Genomic DNA, 10942 nt, shown 5'->3' with positions numbered 1-10942 from the left:
ACCACCACATCGGAAACACTGAATCACATTATTATCTAGTCTTTTACGGAGTAGGAACCTTCCTGGCCTGGCTGGCCTGTCTCCAGGTTCCACACCCTCAGTCTTAAGTACATTCCATCGCCCAGCACCCTTCTCCCCTGGAACAGTCTTACCAGTGTCGACGGGAGTTCGCCGGTGCGTCATCGGGGCTCGGTGGGGCAGATCCAACAGCTCCTCAGCCACCACATACCTCTCCACCAGTTCGACTAACTGGTCTGCGGACTTAGGGTCTGCATGGCTCACCCACTTGCGTGGAGATACAGGTAGCGATCACAGATACCGGTCCATCACGACTCTTTCCACGATCTGCGGTCCTGTCAGCGTCTCAGGCTGTAGCCATTTTGTGGTTAGATGGACGAGGTCATGCATCTGTGAACGTGGAGGCTTTTCCATTTGGAACTCCCAGCGGTGGACTCATTGGGCCCGAACAAATGAGGTGACTCCCAAGTGAGTTAGGATCTCCCGTTTTAGCTTTGCATAGTCCTTGGCATCAGCCAGGCACAAATCATAGTAGGCCTTTTGTGGTTCTCCAGACAGGAAGGGTGCCACAAGACTTGCCCACTGTCCCTCTCCCTTTCTGCAGTTCTCTCAAACGCTGTAAGATACGCCTCCACGTCATCACTCGGGGTCATCTTCTGCAAAAAATGACTGGCGCGTATGGAGCGAGTGTGAGTTGGACGGTCAGTGGAAGCATCTCCAGTCTGGGCTACTAGGTGTTGTACCACCTCTTTTATGGTCTGGCTGTTCTCCACTAAGGCCTGGTGGGTTTCCTCGATTGTAACTTGTTGTTGCCTCTGTGCTGCCTCCAAGGCTAATAGCTGCACCTGGGTGGATTCCTGCAGAGCTCTGGTAGCTTCTTGCTGAGCGGACGTAGCCTGAAGCAAGGCCTTTACAACGTCCTCCATGTTGTCCTTAGGGGTAGGCTGGAAGCAGAACCTGGCCTCTCGGAGCATCTGCGAACGCCACCTTCATGGATTCCACAATTCGTGCCTGTCCCTTTAAATTTTAAAGGACAAATTTTTCCTAGCTGCAACTTCAGTGTGTGCCCGCATTCTCGACCAATTGTGACACAGTTGGGATAGGGGTCCCTCTCCTGGGTAGATGGGCTCCCTCCTTCACACACAGCAGCCAGATAAATAGGACACAATTCTGGGGTTCTCGAACAAGCTGGTCGGACCCAGTCTTTATTGTACAGGGCACAAAAATCAAACAAAACACAAACAAAATCCTAGCCCGTCTGGGCTCTAACTAGACAGTACTTTCCCTCACTATCAGAAGACTAAATAAGTTCACGTCCACAGTACTTACAGGTTGTATCAAACAGTGTCTCAGAGCAAACTAGCATGCTGACCTGCTCTGCTAGGTGTGAGCCACTCAGCCACAACTAAACCTAGCTTATCACAGCCACTTCCAGGTGCAAGCCCTAATGACCTGCTACCAGGCTGAAAGGCCCAACACCCGGAGTGGTCTGTGGATGGAGCCCTCCCTCTCCTCACATCCACACCCCCAGGACCCATTCTGGCTTTTCACAAAAGCCAACATATCTAGTCTGCTTTGTCCAACAGACTTCTCCTGGGGGTTTTAAAACACATAGGACAGGAATCTGGGACAGATATAGAAGCCATTACACACTTCTCCAGTGCTTCTATCACAATATATATATATATATATTAGGGGTGTGCACAGGTCACTTTTCGTGTTTTGTGTTTTGGTTTTGGATCTGGATCTTTCTTCGTGTTTTGGATCTGGATTGGTTTTGCCAAAACCATCCTTCCGGGTTTGTGTTTTGGATCTGTATTTTCTTGGAAAAAAGCATAAAAACAGCTAAAATAACAGAATTTGTTTTTTTTGTTCCTATGCTATTTTTAACCTCAATAACATTAATTTCCACTCATTTTCAGTCTATACTCACACCTCATAATATTGTTTTTAGGCCAAAACGTTGCACCAAGGTAGCTGGATGACAATGGTAAGCAACACAAGTGGGCGGCACAAACATGTGGCCCATCTAAGAGTGGCACTGTAGTGGCAGACACGAGGGCAGTTTGAAAAACTAGGCCCCAAAAGGCGCTGCGTGGTGACTTATCGCAGCACTCATCGACTGCTGCTGCTGGGGACACAGGACAGGACTCAGGAGAGAGATGGGTGCTGCCGAGGCTGATAGGACGCTGCTCGTGGGAAACTTAGGGCCTGATTCAGAGCCAGACGCTCTTAAGAGCACTTGCTCTGAATCAGGGTGGTTTTTTTTTTGATGACCACCCACAGCTTTTGCGGGCGGCCAGGTGATGGTCGCGATGGTCGCGACCATCTGGGCTTGCAACGAGACCCTTGCCCTTCTGCTCCACAGGAGGTTTCTGTCCTCCCTGAACTCGCCTTAGGACACCTGCGTTACGGTTTGACAGGTGTACCGCCCCAGTCAAACTCCCCACCTGCCACTGTCCCAGGAGCGGGTCGCACGCTCCTGGGACAGTGGTAGCATCTCGTCCGTCGCAAGCCCCAGAGAGCTTCCTGCTCTAACAGAGCAGGAAGCTCTCCACTGACATCACTGGTGATGTCAGTGGTGCCTCCCACAAACGGAAGGCGTTCCTTCGGGAACGCCTCCGTTTGTGTAGCCACCCACCCGCCCCGCCTACAAAACGGGGCGAGCTGTCGATCAACATTGACAGCCGCCCCATTTGTAGTGAGTCCCGGAGCGAGAAAATTTCTCTCTCGCTCTGGGGCTAGTGCATGCGCGTGGCACGCAGTACCCCACCATCGACCCGCTTGCGAGCGCTATGCGCTCGTGAGCGGGTCTGAATCAGGCCCTTAGATCCCAGGGCCACCAAGGAGATGCTGATCGAGCTGTTTCTGCAGGCTGGTCCTTCAATTAACATTAAAATTCCAAAGGACAAGGATGGAAAGTCAAAACAATTTGTCTATTTCAAACATGAGGAGTCTGTTCCCTATGGAACGAGTTTGTAAAATGGAATCAAACTCTTTGGGAGGCCACTGAAAATTCAATTCAGATCAGGAAGCAGCCATGGCTCCGCAGAAGCAAATAGAGCAGCCTACTCACCACAAGGAAATGGCAGTTTTACTGGAAACAGTCCATCAACACATGACCGCAGGCATGATGGCAATGGGAAGTTCACGAAATACTCTGAACTTTCACCTAGTGTTCCAAACTATCAGAGATCTCACTCTTCTCCGGACAATCTTCAAAGACAAGCAATGATGAATAACTTCTATAGGTCGGAAACCCCTCATGGATCCAGCACAGCAATGATGGCCCAATCCAGTTACTCGCCATCACATTATCCGCCTCACAAAAGTCACGTATCCGATCATTCTTCCCCACACAGATATGATTCCTCTTCCAGCCACCGATCCAGTAGAAGCCATAGGTCTCATCCTCATCAAAAGGAGAGTTACCACAGTGGCAGAGACGCATACTACAGAGGAGGTCAGGAGAAGCACTATCATGGCACTGATGGCTGGAGTCCAAACCAGAGAAAAGAGCCTAGGTGGCATTCATCTCGCCACTAATCTGTCACGGTCACGTCTACTTTTTACTGGATCTCTGAATGGCCAGAAGCTCACTTCTTTTACTTCTACGCAAAAAAAAATCTTTTCCTTGAGCTGTTAGGTGTCCTCTAAAGGACCAGAGAATAAAGCTACAAAATATTATTCTAGTATTATGGGCAGATGGCTATATTCTCACATTTATTTTTTTTTATGGTTCACATTGTGGGGGTTTTAAACAAGGTTTTTTTTATTTTTAATTATTCAATAGAAAACTTAATGTAAAGAGAAAAAATATACCCTGTTTTAGAAGAACAGCACATGTCCTATTCTCAAGCAAATGAAAAAAGTTATATTAAATTAAATCTACAAACACATGCATTAAAGGCACGCTATATGTCAGCTGAAAGGGCCTCACCAGTTCCTAGTGAATGGATGTGCTGAATGTAGGTTCCACCCACACATTCACTACCTGTATTGCGCATAGGTATTTGATCCACCTTTGTGCTTACACAATGTGAACGATCTAATCCAAATATCTGCCCAAATCACTAATCAAAGGACAGCAGTTGGTGAAATGTTGACCTCAGACGGCTGAATATCATACATGGGGGTCTATGTGCTGGGTCTTGGTGGGAGAGAGGAGGTGGACTGAGATAAAGTACCGGCCAGTCGGTTCCTAATTGTCATTTTTCAAAAAAACCCTGTGGAGTGACCATTGGGAGCTTGATTGGTTGGGAATTGTTTCCGTCCAATTGGTCTCTCTCCGGGGCTTGGTACATGGTGCATAGACCCCATAGTCCCTGAACGTGTCATTCCTTTACAGTGCTGTCACATTGTGTACTTATTTGGTGTATCATTGTATCAATGTATTGTTTCGTTTGGGCCCCCACTAAAAAAGCTGGCAATTAATCTGTCCCTGCACAAACTGGCCTACAGAGGCAAGATGTCATGAGAGGTGTGCCGATGACAGTGATAGGTGTTGCTAACACGCACATAAAAAAATAAATAAAAAAATTTCACACTGGGAGTGGGTGAAGACGAGCCCTTGACAGACAGCAGCACAGCACCCCTGCGCAGCTACGCCGATTACAGTGACAGGTGTGGCTAACACGCACAGAAAAGAATAAAAAAAAATGTTCACACTGAGTGTGGGTGAAGACAAGCACCCCTGAAGGACAGAGCACACCCTGGACAATATGGACAACAGTAGCCAGCCAGCCCCTATATGAACAACAGTAGCCAACCAGCCCCTATGGTCAGCGTCAGCAGCAACAAATCCCAGCTCCCTCCCTGTACACAGTCCACAGCCAGATTGAAAAATGGCGGCGATCACGGGACCTTTTATGAAATCCAAACCCGCGAGAATCGGACAGCGGGATGATGACGTTTAGCCTCGATGTCTGATCTGAGCCAGGTTGGAAACCCCGAAGCCGGCTCGGATCTCGACTCGGATCGGGGGACTCGGCGGGGTTCGGATTTCGGAAATCCGAACCCGCTCATCATATTTATATATATATATATATATATATATATATATATATATATATATGTATATATATATAATTATATATATATATATATGTATATATAAAGTCAGGTGCATAAATATTGGTACATTGACATAATTTTCATATTTTGGCATCTATTCACCACCACAATGGCTTTGAAATGAAACAAACAAGATGTGCTTTAACTGCAGACTTTCAGATTAATTTGAGGGTAATTACATCCAAATCAGATGAACGGTGTAGGAATTACAACAGTTTCTATATGTGCCTCACACTTTTTAAGGGGCCAAAAGTAAAAGACAAAAGAGAAAAAGACAAAGATAGCGCTAAAATTGACCCAACATACGATCCATTCAAATTAGAAACAGTCTTCTGAGCCTCAAGTAATGCTTCTTAAGATGTCTCCTCAGCTTTCATATAACAATGACAAAAACATAGGAAATATGGTGTAATACTGCTGTACTGTAAAACTTCACAATACATGTGCACACATAGATGATATAGGTGTATTATTTAAAAGCCCCAGATATCCAGGGAGTGCTCCCTCAATAGGCCGGAAACCACCCAATGGGTGAAACACAGGCTTTAGAAATTCAGATGCTTAAATAAACACAGCTAGTAGACAGCATATAAAGGGTTCTATAGGTCCTACACATTGGAATGGGCACTATTATAGTTTAAAGCATTATTGACATGAGTCCTCTGACTTGTGGACAAGAAAACCTGTATTTGTTATTTGGGAGATTGCCACCTAGCAACATCCTCATTCTCCACTCGCAGGCAGGAAAGTGACATTTTTCCATCACTAACCTGCCGATACCAACACAGTGAGGCTGCACCTGCCCAGCAGGCTAGGTTGTGCACAGGTCACATGATGCACACCAGCAATTTGGGCGGGGCTACTACTCACTGAGGCAGATTTATCTTCAGCACTGAAGGATGGAGGACGCAGTCTCAGTCTCTCTGGCTGAAACACTGTTTTTTCCACATGTATTGTTAAAATGAACATAAAAAACCTAGGAAAAAGCTATATCAGTCATAATACCTGATAGATAATACCTGATGGTCAATTTACCTCAGATTCTGAGGTGTAACTTTGATCTAATAATTCAGATTTTGCCCCATATTATGCTGAGTATGTTGCTAGCAAAAATAAAAAAACAAATAATATGGATTTCTCACAGGGACGCCTCTATTCCTCTATTTTATCATTTCTTGGGACTGCCCATCGCAGGCAAAGCTACCCTGTCAGGAGCCAACAGAACAGTACTGCCCGGAGCTGGCATTGTACCTAAACCTGTTGCTGGCATCAAGTGGAGACCCAAAATTTGCTTAAAGGGTATTCTCATGATAAACCCATTGCTGGTCCTTCCAATACTGAATAATCCTCAAGTTCCTCTTCTGTGGTAGATGGGGAGTGTGAAAAAGTAATGGGGACAGCTATGTCTTTAAAGTCACATTGGACACGTATGGTGCATACACATGGTCAGATTTGATGATCGTTGAATGATGAATGATTGAACGATTTTTACAACGATTTGAACGATTTCATCAACGATGAACTATTGAATGATTTCTGACAATATTAAAATTAATGCAATCGTGAAAATCTGACTGCTAACACAGTCGATGTCAGCAGGGCCGTCTCTTCCATTGGGCTTTTAGGGCAGTTGCCCAAGGGCCCAAAGCTTCAAGGGGCCCTCCAGCCGCTGCCTGTTAGTAAATGTTTTTTTTTCTAAGCACTAGTCTGTCACCTTTCCTCCCCCCGTCCCCCCCATGACGAGCGACCCCCCCCTCCGGTACGCAGCCGTGGGCAGCCTGTGTCTCTGTGACACAGCTGCACCGCGTGTGTAGCTCTGACTGGACGGAGTTCGGTCACCACTACACAGCACAAACACACAGCTGCTGGCGCCGGCAGCTGTGTGTTTGTTTTAGCAGCTGATGAGAGTCACACAGACTCTCATCGACTGCTGCTCCCACTGCAGGAGCTCCCGCAGTGGGTAATGGGAGAGATGTCATGACGTCTCTCCCATAATGCAGAGCGACCCGGCCCAGGAGGACAGACAGAGGAGCAGATGGCGGCGGCGGGGATTCAGGTAAGTGTTTATTTTTTTATTTGTATTATGTGTGTGTCTACTGGGGGCAATACAAGGGGGGAACTACTACTGGGGGCAATACAAGGGAGGAACTACTACTGGGGGCAATACAAGGGGGGACTACTACTGGGGGCAATACAAGGGGGGAACTACTACTGGGGGCAATACAAGGGGGGACTACTACTTGGGGCAATACAAGGGGGAACTACTACTGGGGACAATACAAGGGGGAACTACTACTTGGGGCAATACAAGGGGGAACTACTACTGGGGGCAATACAAGGGGGAACTACTACTTGGAGCAATACAAGGGGGGACTACTACTGGGGGCAATACAAGGGGGGAACTACTACTGAAGGAACTACTGGGGGGGACTACTACTGGGGGCAATACAAGGGGGGACTACTACTGGGGCAATACAAGGGGGGAACTACTACTGGGGGCAATACAAGGGGGGACTACTACTTGGGGCAATACAAGGGGGAACTACTACTGGGGGCAATACAAGGGGGAACTACTACTTGGGGCAATACAAGGGGGGACTACTACTGGGGGCAATACAAGGGGGGAACTACTACTGGAGGAACTACTGGGGGGGACTACTACTGGGGGCAATACAAGGGGGGGACTACTACTGGGGCAATACAAGGGGGGAACTACTACTGGAGGCAGTACAAGGGGGGATTACTACTGGGGGCAATACAAGGGGGGGAACTACTACTGGTGGCAATACAAGGGGGGACTACTACTGGGGGCAATACAAGAGGGGACTACTACTGGGGGCAATACAAGGGGGGACTACTACTGGGGGCAATACAAGAGGGAACTACTACTGGGGGCATTACAAGGGGGGACTACTAATGGGGGAAATACAAGGGGGGGACTACAAGGGGGGTCTACTACTGGGGGCAATACAAGGGGGGAACTACTACTGTGGCAACTACAAGGGGGGTCTACTACTGGGGGAACTACAAGGTGGGGACAACTACTAGGGGCAGTACAAGGGGGGGGACAACTACTAGGGGCAGTACAAGGGGGGACAACTACTTCGGGCAGAACAAGGGGGGGACCCTACTAGGGGCACTACAAGGGGAGGGGACTACTACTAGGGGCACTGCATAGGGGGGGACTACCACTGGGGGCACTGCATCGGGGGACCACTACTGGGGGCTCTATATAAAGGGCAATACTGGGGGTACTGCATAGGGGGAACCAGAACTGGGGCCACTATTTTAAGGGCACTGCATAAGGGGTACCACTATTGGGGACACTGCATGGGTGGGTCTACTACTGGGGGCACTATATAATGTATGGGGCATTGCATAGGGGGTACCACTACTGGGGAAACTGCATTGGGGGGACTACTACTGGGGGCACTATATAAGGGTCTTACTACTGGGGGCACAATGGGTGGATAGGGGCCCCAGTGCATTGCTTTGCCCAGGGCCCACACCCACACTGCTGTTAAGACAGCCCTGGATGTCAGAGATAGTTATCTGACATGCAGAAACGCGCATCGTTCGTCGATGCATGCCCTACATGTCAAAGATATGAACGATTGAATGATTTTTACAATCATTATCGTTCATATCTGAAACAAAATCTGACCGTGTGCATTAGGAGCTTCTGTCTGCGATTGATGATAGGAGTTACAGTGCTGATTTCTGTCACACATATATCGTATATTTTCACCTCTGACTGAAGCAGGCTCAGACATAGTAACCTTATAAAGGCTTGTCACTCTGTTCATCCTTCTCCTCAGGTATTTTAGTTGTGAGTAAATAAATAAGTAAATAGTAATCCTCTCAGACTAAAGCAAAAATGGATTCTGATCATAATGAGACATTTTCTGAGGTAGGCGCGCATTCAACACAGATATTCCCACTAAAAATAAATAAATAAATGCTCACAGGGATGCCAGCTCATGCACAGACACAGTGTTCCCTGATATTGCCAGTAGGAGCCAAAGATATTTGGAACCCCATTCTGCGAATAAGGGATGATGTGACTGCTGGCCATACTCCCTATCCCTTCCTGATAATTCCCACACTACTGAATCCTAATACCAGATCACAGGGGTGGCTCTAGCTGCAAGGACACCTCAGTCTAACCTATACTCCTTGCACTGGGCTTTGTGCGAGCATTCTGAGTTATGTAAAATTTCTAAACAGGCATTCAGGTCTACAAAAAGAGAATTATATGGGGGCATGGCCTAATCACAGGAGGCGTGGTCACACCTCCTTGAAAGAAAAAAACATTGTTGCTGGGGAGGGGGGGGGCTGTGAGCTCCTCAGTGGTCACGCCTCCTTAAGAATGAGAAAAACATTGTTGCTGGGGAGGGAGGCACTGTGACCCCCTCAGTCCAGCGCATATCCAGGTGGGGGCATGATCAGGATGATCGCTCCCCCCCCACAGGCAGAGGAGACTGCTGCTGCAGCAGCAAGCAGTCTCCCTTTGCAGCTGCTGCTCAGCTGACAGGAAGGAGCGGGACAGCGGCGGACCCGGGCCCATCAGTCCCGATGGATCCCAATGGGACTGATGCCTCTATATTTGATTCTTCCTGTGATGATGACTTGTTGCAATGCTTTAAAAAGGTCTATGTAATGACCGAAATGTCGCGCTGTGGTCACTATCTTGGTAACCTTATGGCGACTATTAAAATGTGTTAAAGCTGCATCTTACAAAATTGGTGAATTGGTGAGTGCCATCTATTTCTTCCATAGTGGTTGGCCAATGAATTAGGAATTTTTCACCTTTTGTGAATTTTTAAGGTTTTTTCTGATCAGTATGGCAAATAAATAGAGGTTTGTTGTGGCACAGCCTCTTGGACAGGTTTATGAAATTTTGAAAAGTTGAGAGGTTTCTATGTATTTTATTATGCACTAGTACTTTTGGTCAGCGAATAGTTAACAGCTAGCTATAGCTTGCTAACTTCTTTCCCCTATTTGTTCACCCTCCTCTGATAGAGATTTGAGGATTATCTATTTACTGCCATTCAGCTATTGACCCTAGAGACTGAAATCCTCCACAAGTTTTATAATATAACATGCACGGGGGTTGCTTAGCAACCGTCACGTGATCCTGCAGCTCGCTGTGATTGAGAACAGAGCGGTTATGATGACACGCAAGCGTGCGTTCCAATAGATAGGAAGTAGGAAGCCAGTGACACGCACGCGGACGGTTTCCATTATACTCCCAGAACAGCGGGGAGGATGGATCCATCACATAGAAACCACTGAATTCAGACTAGGTAAGGAGTTTCTCCTTTACTCACACAGAAGCCTGCAACATAGATACTTGTATAATGTGTATTGCAGAGTCAGATACTTTTGCATATCCTAATAGGTACACTCCCATCGCAGGTGGGTTGATTTAGCAATCAGTAAGGAGGGTACATAAGGGATGTTAGTTGCTTGTATTGTTATCTTGACAAAGGTCCATGGTTGGGACTGAAACATCGATCCTGTATTTACTTTTAAATGTTGGAATCAAGGACTTTTTCAGAAGACTGGTGAGTGCATCCCTTTCTCTAAAGGTTATATATATATATATATATATATATATATATATATATAGTGGTTGGCCAATGAATTAGGAATTTTTCACCTTTTGTGAATTTTTAAGGTTTTACCTCAAAAATAGTGAATATATACTATTTCACCTCAGAGTGTAGGATAAATTAAGAGGAAGCAGAAGCTAGGAAAACTAGTAATGCCAACAAGGTTTTCGAACTGCAAAAGCAGTTTTAAAACTATGCCCAAATGGGACAGATTTCTCAAGAAAATTGCAACTAAG

The 10942-nt window shown here is 46.8% G+C and overlaps 1 pseudogene; it reads left to right on the top strand.

The window, feature by feature from the left end:
* Positions 1 to 2180: 2180 nt before the first annotated feature.
* Positions 2181 to 3564, top strand: LOC148520035 (RNA-binding protein 7-like; annotated as a pseudogene).
* The last annotated feature ends 7378 nt before the right edge of the window (positions 3565 to 10942 follow it).

This window comes from Taudactylus pleione, unplaced genomic scaffold (genome assembly GCF_031769625.1).
Source record: "Taudactylus pleione unplaced genomic scaffold, aTauple2 ptg000178l, whole genome shotgun sequence".
NCBI classification, from domain to species: domain Eukaryota; kingdom Metazoa; phylum Chordata; class Amphibia; order Anura; family Myobatrachidae; genus Taudactylus; species Taudactylus pleione.
The sequence above is the reverse complement of the archived record's forward strand: the minus strand, read 5'-3'. Positions and strand labels throughout refer to the sequence as shown.